General features: G+C 42.1%; 1 long non-coding RNA gene across 2 annotated transcripts in view; it reads left to right on the top strand.

The window, feature by feature from the left end:
• The window catches only part of LOC116081875, a 38,939-nt gene that overhangs the window by 17,929 nt on the left and 2,405 nt on the right, over window positions 1-18,605 (top strand). Inside the window, exons 2-4 of one of the 2 annotated variants that reach the window (XR_004115062.1) lie at window positions 2,877-3,223; window positions 12,188-12,365; window positions 13,608-13,881. This is a non-coding gene — a long non-coding RNA (uncharacterized LOC116081875). The remainder of the gene's footprint in view (window positions 1-2,876; window positions 3,224-12,187; window positions 12,366-13,607; window positions 13,882-18,605) is intronic. The other variant, XR_004115064.1, reaches the window with a different exon arrangement.

Below are 18,605 nucleotides of genomic sequence, written 5' to 3'. Positions count from 1 at the left end.
TGGGGGTGGGGAGAACATTTGAAAGATCGTCCAATGCATGTCTTGAAGGCTGCCCATGTGAAGGCCTCTGCCTACCCCTGAAAGGCTGCCAAGGAAATCCACACAGATGGCGTAGCTGATGTGTGTGGACTGCGGCTTCCGCGCAGGGCGGTCCCTCTCTTTACTTCCCCTGTCTTGTCTCCTGACTGTTATTTGCCCTTACACACATAAATGTTCTCTATGCGTTCTTTCTGATTTTTTTGTTTAGCAAACAATCTTCTGAGTTATATGACATAATATACCAAAACAATATCTCTTCTTATAAAGTTGTTCAAATATTATAAAAACAAGAGACTACAAAGATCAGATAGAATTCTACCCATTAAACAAAATCGAATGGCTCTGTTATCCATAATTCCTGGACAAACGAGGTTGTTTAAATCTAAGCCAGATAGTCATCAGATCTTAAACCCAACTTCTAAATTGTTATCTTAACTTATATTCCAAAAGATTTCCATAAGAAACATTTTTCTTCAGAATTTAAACAAAACAGCTTGTAAAAGTCTGTGAAACTTTTCTTTAAAAAAATCATCGAGAGTTTCGTAAAATATTTTGATTATATTCACTCTTACTTCTCTTCACCAACTTTAGGCTTGTTTTTTTTTTTTCCTTAAACCCTTCAAGAAATTTGTGATCCCAATTTTGTGTGTGTGTGTGTGTGTGTGTGTGTGTGTGTGTGTGTGTGAATTCTGGTGGAGAATTGTCCATTTACCAGGAGCTACACTTGTGGAGAAAGCTTTCTCTGCTCCCAGCAGTTAACAATTGCCAATAGCTCCTGGCTAGGGGTGGGATTAGTTCCCAACTCCTGCCTCCATGCTATAACTTGGCCTGGGTTGGGCTTGCACAGGTTTTGGTTTTCTGCCAATCCTTGAAAATGCTGCTGAACATCCATACCCAACCAACCTTTACCTCATTTATTATGGCTTGATTCCACTCGAGCCCCACACCCACCACACTCAATGCGAGGGAAGCTAATCAAGCCATTGTCTTTCTACTTAAACCTACAGCATATTAGGCATGACTAGTTCTTGCAAGAATGCTTTTGAAGAAACTTTTTTTCTCATAGCACTCATATCTGTCAACATTGTGGACTCAATACATAGGAAGTGGGAAAAAAAAGAATAAGGTTTTACAGTTCATCACAAGACTCAACAGATAAAGAATGGAATGAGAGGTACTTTTCACAGGGTAAAATTTTATAACAAGTTCAATTTTGTAGTTTTCCTTTTTGCCTTAAACTTTGCTATGACTAAAAGATGAGTAGCATGTTCTCTAAGATCTCTTATGTTCTGCATCGAAGGAGCTTCTGAAGTTTAGGATAACCCCCTGGCACAGTTACATAGCTAGCCCGTACCCAGTACTGTCTTTGTTTTTATCTCCAAGTCAGCATAAAAATAGGCATTAAAAAGGGAACTTTGGGGACTGGTGCTATAAAGCGAACCTGAATGGTGGTGGTGTAGGATGCAGGTTGTTTTCATTCATAGTTCAAGATTGTGTGCTTGAGGGCTGGAGCGAGATGGCTCATCATTTACCAGCACTGGCTGCTCTTCCAGAGGACCAGGGCTCAATTCCCAGCACCCATATGGTGGCTCTAACTTCAGTTCCAGGACATCTCACACACCCTGTGTTGGCCTCTGTGGGCATGCGTGTGGTCTAGGCAAATACTCACACACACAAAACAAAGCAAGCTTTTAAAAGCACATGAGCTCTGAGGCAGCCACCCAAAGACCTTGAGCGTTAATGACATGTGTTCTGAGGCAGCCACCCAAAGACCTTGAGTGTTAATGAGGAAGAGAAGCTGGCGGAAGTTGGCTAATCAGTAGTTTTATTGAGCAGACTACCTAAGCAGAGAAATGTAGAAGAAGATGGAGATGTGAGCCATGAAGATTCTCATGTGTGTCCTATTATGCATGCTGCTGCTGTCTTCTGTGTGTGGTAGATGCTGAAGAGTGAAGGCAAAGAGCAAGATAGAGCTGATTTTCTACTTCAGGGAACATTTTCAGGGTTTAGGAGGAGCCTCCATTTCACTGAACACCATCCTGAGGTCATGGACAGACAACACTTAATGTGAATGTGCTGTCTTCAAAGAGAGGCAGCAGCAGGGAATCAGGAAGGGTCTAAAAAGGAGGGGAGGAATCTAAGCATACTTCATCTCCTTTGGTTCTGAAAGTTTCTAGATGGGTCTCCTTCCAGCAAAGGATGTATTACTACAGGTTTACTAACCAAGGCTTTCAAATTTTTTTGATTGAGAATTTGTCAAGCTCAGCCAAGTCTAAGGATAGGTATTGTTCATGGTAGCAATGGGAGGCAGATTGTCTGGCATGGCACAGACCTTTAACTTGATAACTGTGCACCTTCGGAAGCTCTGGTTTAATGTGTCCCAGTTTCTCCATCTGTTATTTAAGGATGATACAATGTTACATCATTGTGGAGTGGAAACAAACATTATTCCCCCAGCTCAGCCTGGAACCTGGGCTGTGTTTCCTGCCTACAGAGGATGTTGTTCTGCCCTACTCACGAGTTCAAGCGCAGCTTGCCACCTAATCATTTCCTTTTTTTCCCTTTCAATATAAATTTCCTTTTATTTTGAGACTGAGACAGTGGAATAAAATTGCTTTGTGGATGAAACAACTTTCACTGGGAAGGGACCCAGGGTAGTCATCCATCCAATAAACAACCTTGCCAAGTCTGAGCCCGGCTGCCCCTCCCCCAGCTTCAAGAACAGAGAAGGGTGGGAGGAAGACACAAATTCAGGGTCGTGATGGGCGGCAGAGTTCTGGTAAAATACAATCCCAAAGTTGTCGCGAATGCAGTCTAACAGTCACAATCTTTCCCAGATTTCCACTCAGAAAAATAAAGTCCTCCCTGGAAGCCGTGTCTTCAGACTGTCTATCAATCCGTTCTGCCTTTAGGGGAGCTGGCCTTTCTCATTTAACTCGGTTTCGGAGACCAGAATCAAGATTCTGAAGAGAAGGGAGACTCCAAACGGTGGTAAAAGATATCTTATTCATCATGCAAATTTATAATCTGCTTAAATTCATTTCAAATGAGCTTACAAGCAGTGGTTCACATAAAACACACATGGTTCCCTAACCAGCTGCCAAGGCCTGAAGCATCCCTACCCAGTGCTCCTATCTGGAATGTTGAAGTCACCTGGCTGGAAGAGTTGTGACAGGAAGCACAGGTGAGTCTTACTGGCACTCATGGGGTAGGGATGTGACCAGCCAAGGAGCTCACTAGGAGAGCTGTACCTGCTCATAGCCACATCTCTATGTGACGACTGCCAAAGAGGAAAACATATGTATGGGGGAAAACAGCATAGGAAATTAATCCCATGATGACTGGAAATTGTCTCCCTCCTTTAAAAGAAAAAAAAAATTGGGTTTTTAATTTTTTTAAAAGATTTTTTTGGAAAGTATTTTTTATTAGACATTTTCTTTATTTATATTTCAAATGATATCTCCTTTCCCAGTTTCCCCTCGGGGGGTGGGGAACCTGTTCTCTCCCTCCTCCCCCTGCTTACCACCCACCATCTCCTGCTTCCTGGCCCTGGCATTCCCCTACACTGGGGTATATATAACCTTCACAGGACCAAGAGCTTCTCCTCCCGTTGATGACCAACTAGGCCATCTGTTGTGATCATAAAAAGAGAAAGAGCTATAAGAATATGTTCTGGTGAGGTGTGGGGGAAGAGGGTGCCTCAGAGGGCCCATGCCGAGGCATCCCTTCCCCCGAGGGACCAGACACAAGCCAGTAAAGTATAGAATAGAGTTTATTTAGGGCATGGGGAGGGGAGTTAAGAGGGTAGCAGAGGCAGAGAAAGGCAGAGAGAAGGAGAGAGCAGAGAAGTAGGGGATGGCCATGACCACGTGGAGAGAGGGGGAAGAGAATAGGGAGAGAGGGGGAGCAAGGGGGAAGAGATAAAGGAGAGAAGCAGGAGTAAGAGAGAGAGGAGGGGGCAAGCAGCCCCTTTTATAGGGCCAGGCCAACCTGGCCGTTGCCAGGTAACCATGGGGAGGAGCATACCTGGCTGCTGCCAGGTATCTGTGGGGGTGGAGTTTATACAGAATGCTAAGGCCAACCTCTGCTACATATGCCGCTGGAGCCATGAGTCCCACCATGTGTGCTCTTTGGTTGGTGGCTTAGTCCCTGGGAGCTCTGAGGGTACTGGTTAGTTCATATTGTTGTTCGTCCTAAGGGGCTGCAAACCCTTCAGCTCCTTGGGTCCTTCCTCTGGCTCCTTCATTGGGGACCCTGTGCTCAGTCCAATGGATGGCTGTGAGCTTCTACTTCTGTATTAGTTGGGCACTTTCAGAGCCTCTCAGGAGACAGCTATATCAGGCTCCTGTCAGCCAGCACTTGCTGGCATCCACAATAGTGTGAATATGGGAAGGATTCCCAGGTGGAGCAGCCTCTGGATTGTCCTTCCTTCAGTCTCTGCTCCATAGTTTGTCTCTGCAACTTGGAAAGTATTTTTAAGGTAATATTTTTTCCTTTGGAAAAAGAAACCTCCCCTCCCCTCCCCCAACCTAAGCAAGTGGAGTTGCCACTACCTACATTTCTCTATATTGTTTTGCTAAGAGGTAGATTAAAACCAAAAGTGAAACAGGCTTCTATGAGGAGGTCCTTTCAGGGAGGGGAGGGGCTAGAGCACCCAGTGGTGATCAACTACAAAGGTGGCCTGAGCGAGCCTGGTAGACTGGGCCAGGCCCCAGGGCAAAGGATCCTGCTCCATCTCAGAGCCAACTCCCCCAACACCCTCTAGGGGACTCAGTGGAGGTAGAGGACCTTCAAGAAACCCTGTTGAAGAGGCCCTGGTTCCAAAGTTAGGTGCAGAGGATTCCAGGCCAGCCCCGGAACTGCACTCCAGCCAGCTCTCTAAGGTGGGAGCCCATTCCTTTCCTCACCTACTGGTCCATCCAAGCTAAAGCAGCAGGAGGGAGACAAGCTGGAGTGAAGAGGGTGAGAGATCTTGTGAGGAGAGCTGAAAGGGAATTAGGGGTTATGCTGAGCCATGAACTTGTGGCTCACAACCTGAGGCTATTGACCACCTTTCCCAGGCTCTTCTAGGTAATTGAATCTCCTGTCTAGACACCCAACCATTGGCTCAGGGCCTGATTCTAACCAAATGCTTGGCCTTGTCATTTCTTTGCTTTAGATCAATGATTCTAAAATATCAGAACACTTGGGCACTGTTTGGAGGAGCTTCTAAAAATACATGTCTTCACATTTTTACCCACAGAAATTCAGTTTCAACATGCCTGGGGTAAAACCACGAGATGTGGCCTATAGATGATGCTTTTATGGACGCTAGCATAGTGAAGGGTTATCACGTCCTGCTGGTGGAACTCCTTCATCCTGAAGCATCCCCTAGAATACTGACAATGGTCTATATTACCAAATATTTACTGAGCATGTACTGTATGATAACTACTTTTATGAATAGTATAAGAATATCATTGTAAATAAGATATTTCCAATGTAATAGACTAATAAGGCAATAGCACATAGAATAGCTCTGCCTTCTGAAATGTCTCTTTGTTCCCTTGTTGCCTATCTCATCCATATGCACCAGGTTTCCTGCCCCAACCTTCTTGACACGTTCACACACCTAGGTGTTCTCTCCACGCAGTGTTATTTGGTAGGCACCCATTTGCCTTTTCTCCACACTTGGCTGAGAGACCAGATGTTGGGTTCTGACTCCATCTTAAAGAACCTGAGCTAAGGCTGAACTCAAGTTAACCAACAAGCCTGCGCCTAGCACCAGTTTCCAGGATACCCCACAACAAACCTGCGCCTAGCACCAGTTTCCAGGATACCCCACAACAAACCTGCGCCTAGCACCAGTTTCCAGGTTACTCCACAACAAGCCTGCCCTGGCAAGTCACTTCCTTACAACCACCAATCAGGAGGAAAGCAGAAGTTAAGTTTATGGTTTAGCTCCCAGCACCAGCCAATTATTTTAAAGAGCAACAAAATTCCATAAGAGCCCCCTGCTTGTCTGCTTACTTACCTTTATAAATGCTTGCTCGAAACTGGGCTTGGGGCTTCACTCTCCCAGCCTGCTGTATCAGGGTATGCAGTGAGCTCAAGACCGAACTTGAATAAAAAGACCCTTGTGCGACTCCATTAACTGCATCGGGCTCGGCTCCTCCATGGTCTTCTGGGGTTCGCAAACAGGCATGACAGACTGCTCCTCAGCACTCAGGCAAACTGTGTGCCGTTTGCCTATTCACCTTTGCATTAGAAGCATCAAGAGGTTAAGAGTTACGGATGAATAGGATGAACGTGAGACAGGATAAATTCTAGGAGGGCAAGGGAGACCGGAAGTGCATAGTGACTAATCTGGTGACAACTGCTCTTAGAAAGCCAGAAGATCCGAGGAGTGAACAAAAGTAAACCATGGGAATGTGCGGTGCCAGCATCAAGAGTGTGTCATGAAGAGGCTTGGTAGGTGGGATGTGTGGCTGCTGCAACCATGGAGCTAATACCTGAATGCACTGTTGTAAGAAAATTACTTTGAGAGATGCCACACACACTCGTCTACTCCAGTCATATCAGAAATATCGGGGGTAAAAGCCTGGTTAAGGATAAGAGGCAAGGATCCAAAAGGAGTTCTGTGCCTCCTGGATATTCAGTCACTGGTATCTCCTAACTCAGACGTGTTCCAGATTAGTCTTTCCAATCATCAACACGCCCTCATAATTAGGCATAAAAGTACCCCAAGAAATGATTCGTAAATGGCTAAGATTGGGCATTGTTTCCTGGCCAGCACAATGTTTCCAACCTATCCATAACTTGGAATTTCTCTCAAGGAATCTGCCTTGCCAGAGCTAGCAACAGAGGTCTAGCACATTCCTTAGGGCAGTTAGAAATGTTTTACATACTAGAGAGTAATTGAAAGGCTTCCCTCACTCAAGGACATTAGCTAGAAGTGTTAGAGCTGGAATCACCTAGTCCTTGCCTCCAGCAGAACCAGAGAATTAATTAGCATAAGACCATTGCTCTTCCACCTGCTTCACAACTAGATACGTGATCTTGGTCAGTAAGATCACTGACCTTGCTGTAATCTCCGCCCACCTACATGACTCTTGTCATCTGCCCTGCTTGCTGTATGCTACATAAGCCTGCTTTTCACTTTGTATAGGACAGACTTGCAGAAGGACTCGCAGAGGGACTCGCACTAGGACTTGCACTGGCGCTCTGACTAGAACGAGAACTTAGATGGGCTAGGACTCAGACTCATGCAATCCGCAGTCCCCTGGGCCCAGAGTGCTTGGGCCCGGGGGAGGCAGCACCAGTCCAGAGGAGATAGCTGCTGCTTTAGACCCAGTGTGTTTTAGATGGCCTCAGATGTACCTTAACTGCTGAGCTGCCAGATTTACCATCTCTCTTTTGCAATGACTGTAAAAGTCTGATGTCATTTCTAAGAAATACATTCAGATCCTGTACTTCATGTGTCATCTCTGCCATCATTTCTTCTCCTATGCCTTGTCGACCTGACTAGGACTTCCGTTTCTCCCGCGGGTTGAGGGAGGCCCAGATCGGCGGCCTGCAGCAGAGAGAGTACAGAGTATATAGCATGACAGATGTAAAGCGAGCCATGGCCATATTTCTGAGTTGGTACTGCCTTTTATTTTAATATACCATGTTCAATCAGGAAACTCTCAATGCAGCATGTTTTTAAACCAATGGTGATCTTTACAGACATCCTTATTTCCTCCTTCAATATGAAAATGTACTCAATGATTTGATCACTAGTCTTACATGTTAGAAGACAGTCCACGTTTCAAGAGTGTTAGAATGTGAGATTTATTGTGACTTGCTGAAGCTTACCTCCTTTATAAATCTTGAAAGACTACTTGCAAAACACTGACTGGGCATTTCTCTTCTATCTTTTTCTATCAGATTCTGGAAAAATAACACATGATATCCAGAATTATAAGCATAGAATACATGGCTAGTGAGAAAAGTGATCTCTTTCTGCCTTAAGCTTACAATATAGTGGAAGCTAAGGAAAGGATTCCATCTATGTTGATGACTTCTTCCTTTCTAGCTTGCTAATCTGTTAGTTCTTCCTCCCAGGCCCATGCTCCTAGAAATAAGACACAGACTCAAAATATATTTACAAATGACTTGGTCATATAGCTAGGCTCTTCTCTGACTAGATATAACTTAAAATATCTTGCTTATTCTAGCCTACATTTTGCCACATGGCTGGTTACCCATGCTCAGGTACCATGGCTTTTGGTTCATTACATCTTCTGTCCAATCTCCTTCCTGGCTCTCTCCCAAACCCCTTTTCTCTCCTGGATATCCCATCTCAATTTTCTGCCTAAGCCATAGGCCATACATTTTAAAAAGAAGATTTATTTATTATTATATGTAAATACACTGTAGCTGTCCTCAGACGCACCAGGAGAGGGCATCAGATCTCATTCCGGATGGTTGTGAGCCACCATGTGGTTGCTGGGATTTGAACTCATGACCTCTGGAAGAGCAATGGGTGCTCTTAACCACTGAGCCATCTCACCAGCCCCAAGCCATACACTTTTTAATAGAAAGGCGATGCATCCATCCAACACACAAGATATTCTCTCTTGTGAGGAAGGAGGACAGCCAGTAAAGGACAGGGATGTGGTGCGAAGGAAACTCTGTGTAAGTCTCACTGATAAACAGTTCTCTGCTAGTCTTACCAGCGAGCAGTTGGAGCGGTTGCTTTGTGAGAGGACTTGGCGTGAGCTAAGACTCTGTGCCAAGTACCTGATATGTTTTCTGGGGAATTGAAGACCCAGATTTTCCTTCTTGGAGCTCACTGGCTAGAAGTAGAGAGTCACGTGATGTCTTTTACACCAGACTGGCCATGTGACTTACTGTGATCTGAATTAACCTCAACGATGCAATTTATAGGACCTTAAATTCTTTTGGTTCATTCAAAACTCTTTTAAATGAAGATTTGGAGCCCTGAGTTCTCTTAAAGTGTCCTGAAGTTTATTCTGAGCAAAATACTTTAAAAAAAAATGGGAAAAAGTTGGTCTCATAGGAGGGACTCATGAAACAGCTTTCTTTGGAGGAGGCAAACCCTATAGTGCTGTCATTCCTTGGGGAGAACACCTGCCCAACCTCTGCAGGCTCCTGCTTTTGCTACTGCGGTTCTGCCCACCAGCATCTGCCAATAGCATTCTGCAGCAGGTCCCCAGGTGGCAGTGTTTTCAGTCCCTTCATGGAGGGAGTGCAAAGGCAGGGGACATGTCCCTCTCCAAGGTACTAGCAATGTTTCCAGCCCTTGGTGCCTGCAGCCCTCCTTGTTTTTTTTTTTTTTTGTTGTTGTTGTTGTTTTTGTTTGTTTGTTTGTTTGTTTGTTTTTATTTTTATTTTTTATTTTTATTTTTTTATTTTTTTTCAATGTCTGGAGCAGTCAGCTTGGTCTTCATCTGAGTAAGACAACCTTTCTATAGGTTCACTAAGATACAAAAAGGGGTTTGTTTTGTTTTAATTATTATATCCCGCTAAAGGGAAATGGCATTTCTAACTGATACCTCAGGTAGGTAATGCTGGATATTGCTCTTAGAATAAACAAGTTGTACCTCTTTTTAAAAATTGGTTATATTATTTATTCACATAAAGATGTTTATCCTTCATCCAGAAAGATGAAGTCTGTGAGTCCTATGTTTTCCCCACTACGGAGACATTCACACGACTCTCCACAAAACAACATTACAAACCTATTTTTTTCCTGAGCTGCACTATTATATACTTGTTATCCATGTAAGGATGAGCTTGCAACAGTTTGAGGAAATAGGAAGATGTTAGCCTACCATTTGAAAACAAGTCTGGAAACCTCGATAGGTCAGTTGACCATTTCATAGTCAACTACTGAATAGTTTCCAGAATAATCGGCACCTGTAAACACTGAAATTTCCAGAATTAAGACGATAATAGCATTAAAAAGGACCCACCCTCCAGGCCTTTCTAGGCCTGGTGTTTTCGTGACCTTGTAACTTGAGGCAAACTCCCCACAATAGAAACAGGACGTCAAGAAGGAGCATGGTTTCTCTTAGTTCTTATTCCATAACAAAATATTATATAATAGAACTGAAGACCGTCTAACACAGACAGCCTGTTTCACTTTTGCACATTAAACTCTTGACCAGAAGTTTTAAAATTGCATCGTGTTCCATCAGCTCCCATTATGTCACAGGGCTTTGATCTATGGGATTCCTTATCTGTTGCAGTCGACGTAAAATGAATGAAAACTCTCCCTTTCATCTGTGAGCCTGGCCCCATGCATTGCTTGCTTGGCCTTACTCCCTTTTAGACTGTGATTGTCCCTTGCATTGCTTCCTGGTGAGGATTCTTTTCTCCTTGGGGAACCCAGTCCCTTTATCCCTTTCTACAAAAGAGCCCAGCAGATGTCAGTTCACATTTGTCAAGCCCAAACCACATAATCTTTTTAGCATGGGATATTTTACTACGTCATCTTGGGGGCTCTCTTTCTACCATTTTTAATTAATCTCCAAAATTGCTTAGTAAATGAACTACATGATCAAGAAACATTTGAGAAACCTGGAGGGGAGGACATGCATTCTTTTTTCCATCTCATTTCCATAATGGGGAACATTTAATAAGTGAACTGTGACAGTCCATTGTCTGAATGAGCTCTATAGTTTCAGAACACAGGGCACCTATATTTTAAACTTAGTTGCTTAGGTTAAAAGATGTAAATTGTTAAGTTTTGACTTTCAAGATGCTATAGGAAAGTGTGATCATCATTGTGAGATGCTGTTTCTCTGAGGCAGAGTTCATTACTACTGCAAGATATCATCTTGGTAGCAGTAAAGAAGTTACAAAATAATTACTCTTACCTTTGGGCAATAGTTTCAGTTTTCTAATAGTCAGTATATAAACAAAATCCTTATTAAGGCATACAATTAACACCTCACTCTTTTCTGGGAGAGTTTGTAATGTATTCTAAATGCAAGAGCAATTTAAAAATACATATTTCTTAAAAAGCTACAAAGTTGAAATGAATCCTGCAATTGAGAATTTAAAATTGGTTCTACTTTAAAAACCATAGCAATGCACTCCAAATATAATATTCTTAAAACATTAGTGCTACGTTTTAAACAACAACAACAGCAAAAAAACAACAAAAAAATTCAAAGCCAGTATTCTTCATCAAATAAAGAGCATATCCCTTAAGACCCGGACATAAGAAAACGTTGATGTTTCCTCTAATCACTGTGAAAGTAATATGCTTCTCTGCGAGTTCTCTCTGTACCAACTGCTGCAGGAAGCTTAGAGGAAGCCTTTGGAGATGACTTTGAATGTTTGTAAGGCTGACACAACACGAGCTCGCTCATACTAAGCACTAACAACCGAGTGTGAACCAGCTCACTTGGGAGGAGCTTACCGTTAGGAGCAGCAGACAAACTGAGTTCCTAGGGCATTCTGTTTGGTTGTTTGCATCTTGCTTGAGGGTGTTGTTCTGATTTCCTTGAGTGATTAACGGGCAGTTCACATGAAGCTCTAACCCAGTGTAAAACTTCCTGACCAAGTTATTAATTTCTAAACACAAAGGATGAAAAGCGAATGCTGGCAACTGGTAAAGTAGTCAGGCAGAACTAATAGTTCTGGAGCAAGCAAGAGTAGGTTTAATATACTAACTCTATCAAGGTTATCTAATTTAATTTAAGGGGTAAATTTGCGTTTTGGTTAGTTTGGTTAGAAAGGGACTCTTAGCATTGCTTCATTGCAATTTAAGTTTCTTTAAGATTGCACATTATTAGAAGATTACTAGGTGTCAAAGATGTAGTCAGAAAAGGACAGCAAATGTAAGGCATCAAGTATTTTGACTGCTGAGATTTACTGAGTGTGGAATTCTCTTGAGTTCTTTTCTGAAGAGCTACAGAGGCAGAGAAAAGACTTTTCTAGGATTTATGGATTTTTCTATGAACATATTGTCCATGTCTTTATAAGGCTTTCTTGTATAATGGTCTGGTCAGCTGCTGTTAATTTAGACAAAGTTACTTATTTATTGTTCTTGATATATTATCCAAATATTTTCTTTGGGGAGGATTTTTTTGTAGATTTATTTATTTTTGTTTTGTGTGTCTGCACACCACATGCGTATCTGGTGCTTGCAAAGATCAAAAGGAAATTTCCTTGAACTGGAGTCCCGGACCACGGAGAACTGCTACCAGGGTTCTGGGAATCCAACCCAGGTCCTCAGCAAGACCAACACGTGTTCTTAACTACCAATCCATCTCTCCAGCTCCATCATCCAAATGTTTTCAAGAATTACAAACGTTGAACACTGAAAGAAAGTAAGTAATCTGTGTAGTGAAAGATAAAATTATTTGGGTTGTTCATCTGACTATTTCCTGTGTTTTACAAATCTTCTGGGTTTTGTTCCTCACTGATTCATGGGCTGGATCAGCATGTCCACATATTTCTGCACAGTTCATTTGTTACCTTTGTTCAAATATTACACACTAGGAAATAACATGGAGTAGAACTTCATGTGGGGGCATGGACTGTGGTTCACCGGCAGGGGAGTGGAGTTCAATGTGGAAGACGTGCGCTGAGGCTCACCTGGATGCTGGTCAATAGGAGACCTAAAGGGTCCTAAACCAGTCCTGAAAGTCCCATGGGGCTTCGTGGACTCTAGGCTCAGGACTGTCTTCAAGAATGGATGAATGTGTCTCATTTGTCTTTGAGGACTAAGGAAGGGTTGTTGGGTAGTCAGTGCCCATTGCATGGGTTCTCTAGACTCGACTGCCCACGACAGGGTACTGAGAGCTCCACTGAACCTGAATCCACAACTCACCGACAGACTCTCGCCCTCTGGTTCTCCTTTTAGGGTGAACAGTGGTGTTGATTGATAGTAACCATTTAATATTATCAGTGTTTCATGAAATGTTAAATGTATATTTTATATACATATGGAGTGACATATGTATATACATGTGACATGTTTTGATATCCGATTGTGGGTTGAACATGTAAGTACAGTTTTCACTTAGGGGCAATATTACCTTTGATAAAAGCATCAAATTGTTCTAGTGAGATGGCTTAGTGCCTAAAAGCACTGGTTGCCAAGACAGACACCTGAATTTGGTTCCCACGACCTACGTGGTAAAAGAGAACTAATTTTCTCAAGTTGTCCTTTTCCTTCTACATGCACCATCTCTCTCTCTCTCTCTCTCTCTCTCTCTCTCTCTCTCTCTTTCTCTATCTCTCTCTGTCTTTTTCTTTCTTCTCTCTCTGTATGCATGTACACATAAACACAGCATTAATAAATAAATATAAGAAAACAAATCAAACTAGCATATTACTAGTATCAAATAATTTTGTTGTAAAATGAATATCTATTACTATGCATGTATGAAAGAGGAGAAAGAGAAAAAGGCAGAGAGAGAGTGAAAGAGAGAGATGTGCTGGCTATATAGTTATACATTCATAGAACGAAGCAATTTTATATCCTGAGAATTCATGCTCTATCGTATATCTTCATTATAGTAAAGGCTAAGAGAGCTAGATAGTTTATGTCTCCATTATCTTTTCAGAATCTGTCAATTCGGGAGGAGTTCATCGACTAAAAAGAAATGTATGCAGGCCTCCGTAACAGGAACAGCATACAGTCCAGTAACCAAGCGTGTATGCACACACATGCATTAGCATCATGGGAACCTGCTGTGCCCATTTCACTTTCATCTTTGGATGCTCATTTTGAACAGACACAGCAAGACCTTCCTGAGCCCTGTGTAGCCTTCCTGCCTAAACAACTGCTCTAAAACGAAGAGACAAAACTTCAAGAACCGAGGCTAAGGATTTCCTTTGGTGAGACTTTGTTCAGAATTGTACTCTATTTCTTCACTCTTATTTTGTCTTTCTTTTCTTTCCATTTACATCTGATCCAAACTTGGCCATTTTTAATGTATAATTCAAGTGACATTGTGATGATGGTATCCAAATACATCTTAATCTTTTCCAGTTTCTGCTCAGCGTCATCCTTGTGCTTGTTATTTACACATGTGCTTGGTGACTGAGCTACGAAACTACCTCCGGAGTATGAGTGGTTCAAAGGCAGGGCCCTGAGGAGGGTCGGACACGGAACTCTTCAGTATGTATTAGGAGGAGACAATGGGATTTCATCGACAAAACATTAATAAAACTGCTAAAATCCAAAACTTAAAGATAACTATAAAATTTCTAATCACTTAAAGAGTATTGCAATCAGTATCTTTGCTGTGACAACCTTGATGTTCCTGTTAGATCAGTACACACAGTGAACAAAATAACTCACAAGAGCTATGTTCCAACACCCAGATTAAATACAGTAGATCAGCCTAGAGGGTAGTGGCTGCTCTCACACCAGTTATTCTTAAGGATTAAGCTAGGAGAGAGACAGAACCTCAAATGTCAGTAGCATCGATGGCGTAAGAAAAAAGAAAAAGAGTAAAGAAAAGAATCGGGGCCCCTGGAATTGATTTACGAGTGAAGGCAGTGAGACTTTATGGAGTGGAAACTTAACAGATGGTCCACACTTTTTCGTTCCCACAGTCAGCCTTCCTTAGGTCCCTGGAGCACACACTTTGCTGACACAAAGGCGTGGAGCTCTTCAGAAGATCCTCTGGAGTCAATGCACTTGGGATCTTAGCCCAGTGACCTCTCTCAGCATCCCTGGTCTCTAGATTCATAGTTGTGGATATCGTGAGTGACAAGCTTTTATTCTCCGAGCAAGACTGTCTCATGGACATGATTTATCTGGGGCTTGGGAAGTCGCAGGTGAGCTTCCTGAGCTTCCTGTCTAGACAGAACTTATAAAATCATTAGTCAACTGCCTCCCAAACTCACTTAAATCAATCATGAGCCGATTTAATAAACCAATGTCATTAATTTACTATCTTACTCTTAAAGTCAGGAAAAAAATTTAAAGTCTTCTTTTAGAAAGCAGTTATCTTTACAATTTTACTTATGCTTCAACTTGTTTAACATATAACTAAAATAAAACAGAGCTTATAAGACAGACACTTTATTCCTTAATGTCCTTAACCTCATTTGCTAATTTCGCCTAAAATCTAAAACAGATTTCTTGAAGTTCAATATTATTAAGTCCAGAACTCCAGGCTGAAAGTCTCAACAGTCCCCCCAAGTAAGCATCTTGCAATTGGAGAACCATACACGATTGTTTAAAATTCCCCATTAGGAAGCCATCTGCCTCACAAGACAGCCAGTTCCCAATCTCCCCCCAAGACAGCCAGTTCCCAATCTCAGGGTACTTATCAAAAGTCTGTCTCTGTCCAATGTCTGTCTGCAGGAATGGATCAGCCTGACAGGCTGATCCTTCTGAGAAGTGGAAGAAGTCTCATTTTTCTCCTAGAAAATGCCTTTAAATGTGTGATGGTGCATTATATGCTCACACAGAAGCTACGGCATCGTGCACAATTTGCATGTGTCTAAGCCTGATGGAGTCCTAGTGCTGAGAGAAGAAGTAGACACAAGCCACCATTCCCAACCCCAAAGCTATCTCTAACTGACAATGGCTCACAAAGAAAAATTAATTTTCTTCAAGAGAGGCTCACTGGGGATACAAACCACATTTAAGGGTAGGCTCCATGCCCAGCAATAGATGAAGAACACAAGATGAACTCATTGGTATTTTTGAAGGGTGTATGTCTCATATTAATTTGTTTGGGCTTTAAAAAAAAAAACAAACAAAAACATTACAGGCCATTTGCTTCTATAGAGAGCTTCTGGTTTTGTGTCTTTATGGGATTTCTCTGTGCATGAGTGCATATGTCTTTGTATCTGTGTTTCTTGTGCTTTTATTCTGGATTTTTAAAAATCTGTTTGTGTTTTCCCTATTCATTTTGTTTGTTCAGTTGCCTGTTTTCTAATGAGAGAGAGAATAAAGGATGTGGATTTTGGTGGGAGGGAGATGTGGAGGATTTGGGGCAGGGGAACTGTGATCAGAATATATTATGCAAAATCCTCTATTTTCAATTAAAAATGTGTGATGGTTCATATACTCATAACCTTCATGAGGTTAGTCTGCATGAGCCATCCGCCCCACACCACCAGTTCTCAGGTAACCTTGACTCCTGGCCCATCCCACTGCTAGTGAGCCCTTCTTTCTGATTTACCACTATCACTCCCCTGGCCCATCCCACTGCTAGTGAGCCCCTCTTTATGACTTATGATTTAATAGTGCCACCCCCTCTTTCTGATTTAGTACTATCACTCCTCAGTGAATGGCGACTTGTTTTTATGAAAACTTTTTATACAAACTCAGACATTTCAAGAGATCCAAGGATCCAAGTTTTAAAACATCCTAGAAAATGAGAATGAAAATATTAACAAGCAGACTTTTTCTGGTACTTTGCAATCCATTCTTATGAGAAAAATATTAACTGATTTTCTCATGCTGCTGATGTTGTACTCTCATATTAGCAGTCCTGCCAATATCTTAAAGCATCCTGCCTCTGATGCCTCTGCAGGCAAACTCCTCACTTCCTTAGCCAGGCTACAGCTGCTAATCATTTTTCCCTTGCCCAGAACATGCCCAAATGGAAGGCAGAAGAAGCCGCGCTCCTTGCCTTACCATCAACATCCCATTTTTAAAAGACTTTGCAGAGCCCTCTTAAAAGTGTATCCCACTGTCACTTGTGACACCATCTATTGGTCCCTAAGCCTCTAGATCCCCCTCTTTACCTCTTCTCCAGGCTCCTCCCATGTGCACTGACATCACCACAGTGCTGGGCAGAGACAGACAGACAGCTTTGCCCATTTCCCCCACTCTGCTACAGAGAGCCTAGATCATTCTAGTTGTGTTTGAACCCGAATTTAATGTCCCAGTCTTTCTATAGGTTTGTTGCACTCTTTTATTTCTTATAAATCTTAAGCTCTATACATACTGTTTCTGATCTGAAAATATTTTATGTTTCAAATTATGGAACCTACTGAAACCATTTTGAACACGCATTTATGAACTTAATCTTTAACCTCCCTTCATTTTCTTGTTTCATCTTCTTAATCTCCCTCATTTTGGCCTGTTTTCTATCACCAGTGAGATGCTCACAGTTTCTTAGCAACCGTTGCCCACATCAGGCTTCTTCTCTCTGGCCTCAATCAAATGTCAATTTAGGCAGTCAAGATCACACTAAGTCTATGCATTTGTGTTATCTGGCTTTGGTTATAAAAATCATACACCTGCCAGCAGGTGTTCCGAATCCTAGTTACTGATAGGGAGAACGGGGCCAGTTCTTCCCTCTGAGGCGTTACATCTACTGAGGAAAGGAACCACCAACCAGCAACTTTCTCCCTATGAAATGTGGCCTGAACTGAGTAGTGTTCTGGATGTTGTTGGCTTAGGGCTTCAGTTTCTTTTGCAGATTCTCAGGCTGAGGTGTGTGAGCTATGCTCTCCCATCAGTTGTCTTCCATGAGAAAGATCTTTAGCACAGAAATTAGAAAAGTGCTACAGAGGGGTAGCTTATAGCAGCCTATTAAAAAATTCCTAAACTCTGATGTAAACCTCTGGCCCTAGCAGATGGGAGATCAACTCCTCTGAGTTTATCGTGAGGATTTTGAAGGTGATTGGGAAGTCATTCGCTGTATGTCATAGTTTTCTGCAGGTTGTACTGAGTTGTGAGTCCTTAAGGACAAGAGTGTCACAGAGCAGATACTGTGAAGACAAGCACAGGAAATGTGTGCACCTTGCGGCTATTCTCTGGCAAAGTTATTTAATTAATTACAGTAGCCACAGCACTGTGTTATAATATTAGCATGAGGCCAAGTGATTGAATTTGGAGATGCATGGCTCTTTAGAGATTTGATTTGCTAAGTTATTTAATTAAGTACAGTAGCCACAGTACTGTATCATAATATTAGCATGAGGCCAAGTAATTGAATTTGGAGGTGCACTGCTCTTTAGAGATTTGATTTCCTATTCAGAGTTTTGAAGGGTTTGTGTAGCATCAGTCATTCATCAGTAGCTTGACTTACTGAATTGAAATGAGGTTAAGAGAACTGAACTTAATGATAAAATAGTACCAAGGTCAGATCCATTGCAAGTTTGCCAGCATCTTGGTGAGAGAGTCAAGTAATTCTTTGATGGAATGGCCAGTTAGGGACAAAAAGATCTGGACAATTATTGTTGAGCCACAATGCCTATTATTCTGTGAGGGGTGCAGTGCAGATGCCATGCCTGACAGTATAGGTCCAGAATTAATATGTTGGCAAAGTTGGTTCTTTCTGAGGCCTGTGATGAGGAGTGGTTTTTTGAGCCTGTCTTCTTGACTTGAAGATGGCTTCTAGAGATCTCTCTTTGCTCACGTTAATGTCCCTTCATGGATACCGTATGTCTAAACCTCCCCATGCATGAGGATGCTGTTCATAGTTTTTAGAACCTAATTTAATGACCCCATTTTAATTTGGCTATTTCTGTGAACACTTAAGTACTCAATTTCCAAATAAGATATTATAGAATATTAGGAAATACAACTTTAATATATGAACTTAACTAATGGCAAGTTCGGCAATAGTGGAGTGAGAATAGCAAGA

The sequence above is a fragment of the Mastomys coucha genome, unplaced genomic scaffold (genome assembly GCF_008632895.1).
Source record: "Mastomys coucha isolate ucsf_1 unplaced genomic scaffold, UCSF_Mcou_1 pScaffold11, whole genome shotgun sequence".
Lineage (NCBI taxonomy): Eukaryota > Metazoa > Chordata > Mammalia > Rodentia > Muridae > Mastomys > Mastomys coucha.
This window is presented reverse-complemented; position numbering and strand designations above follow the sequence as displayed.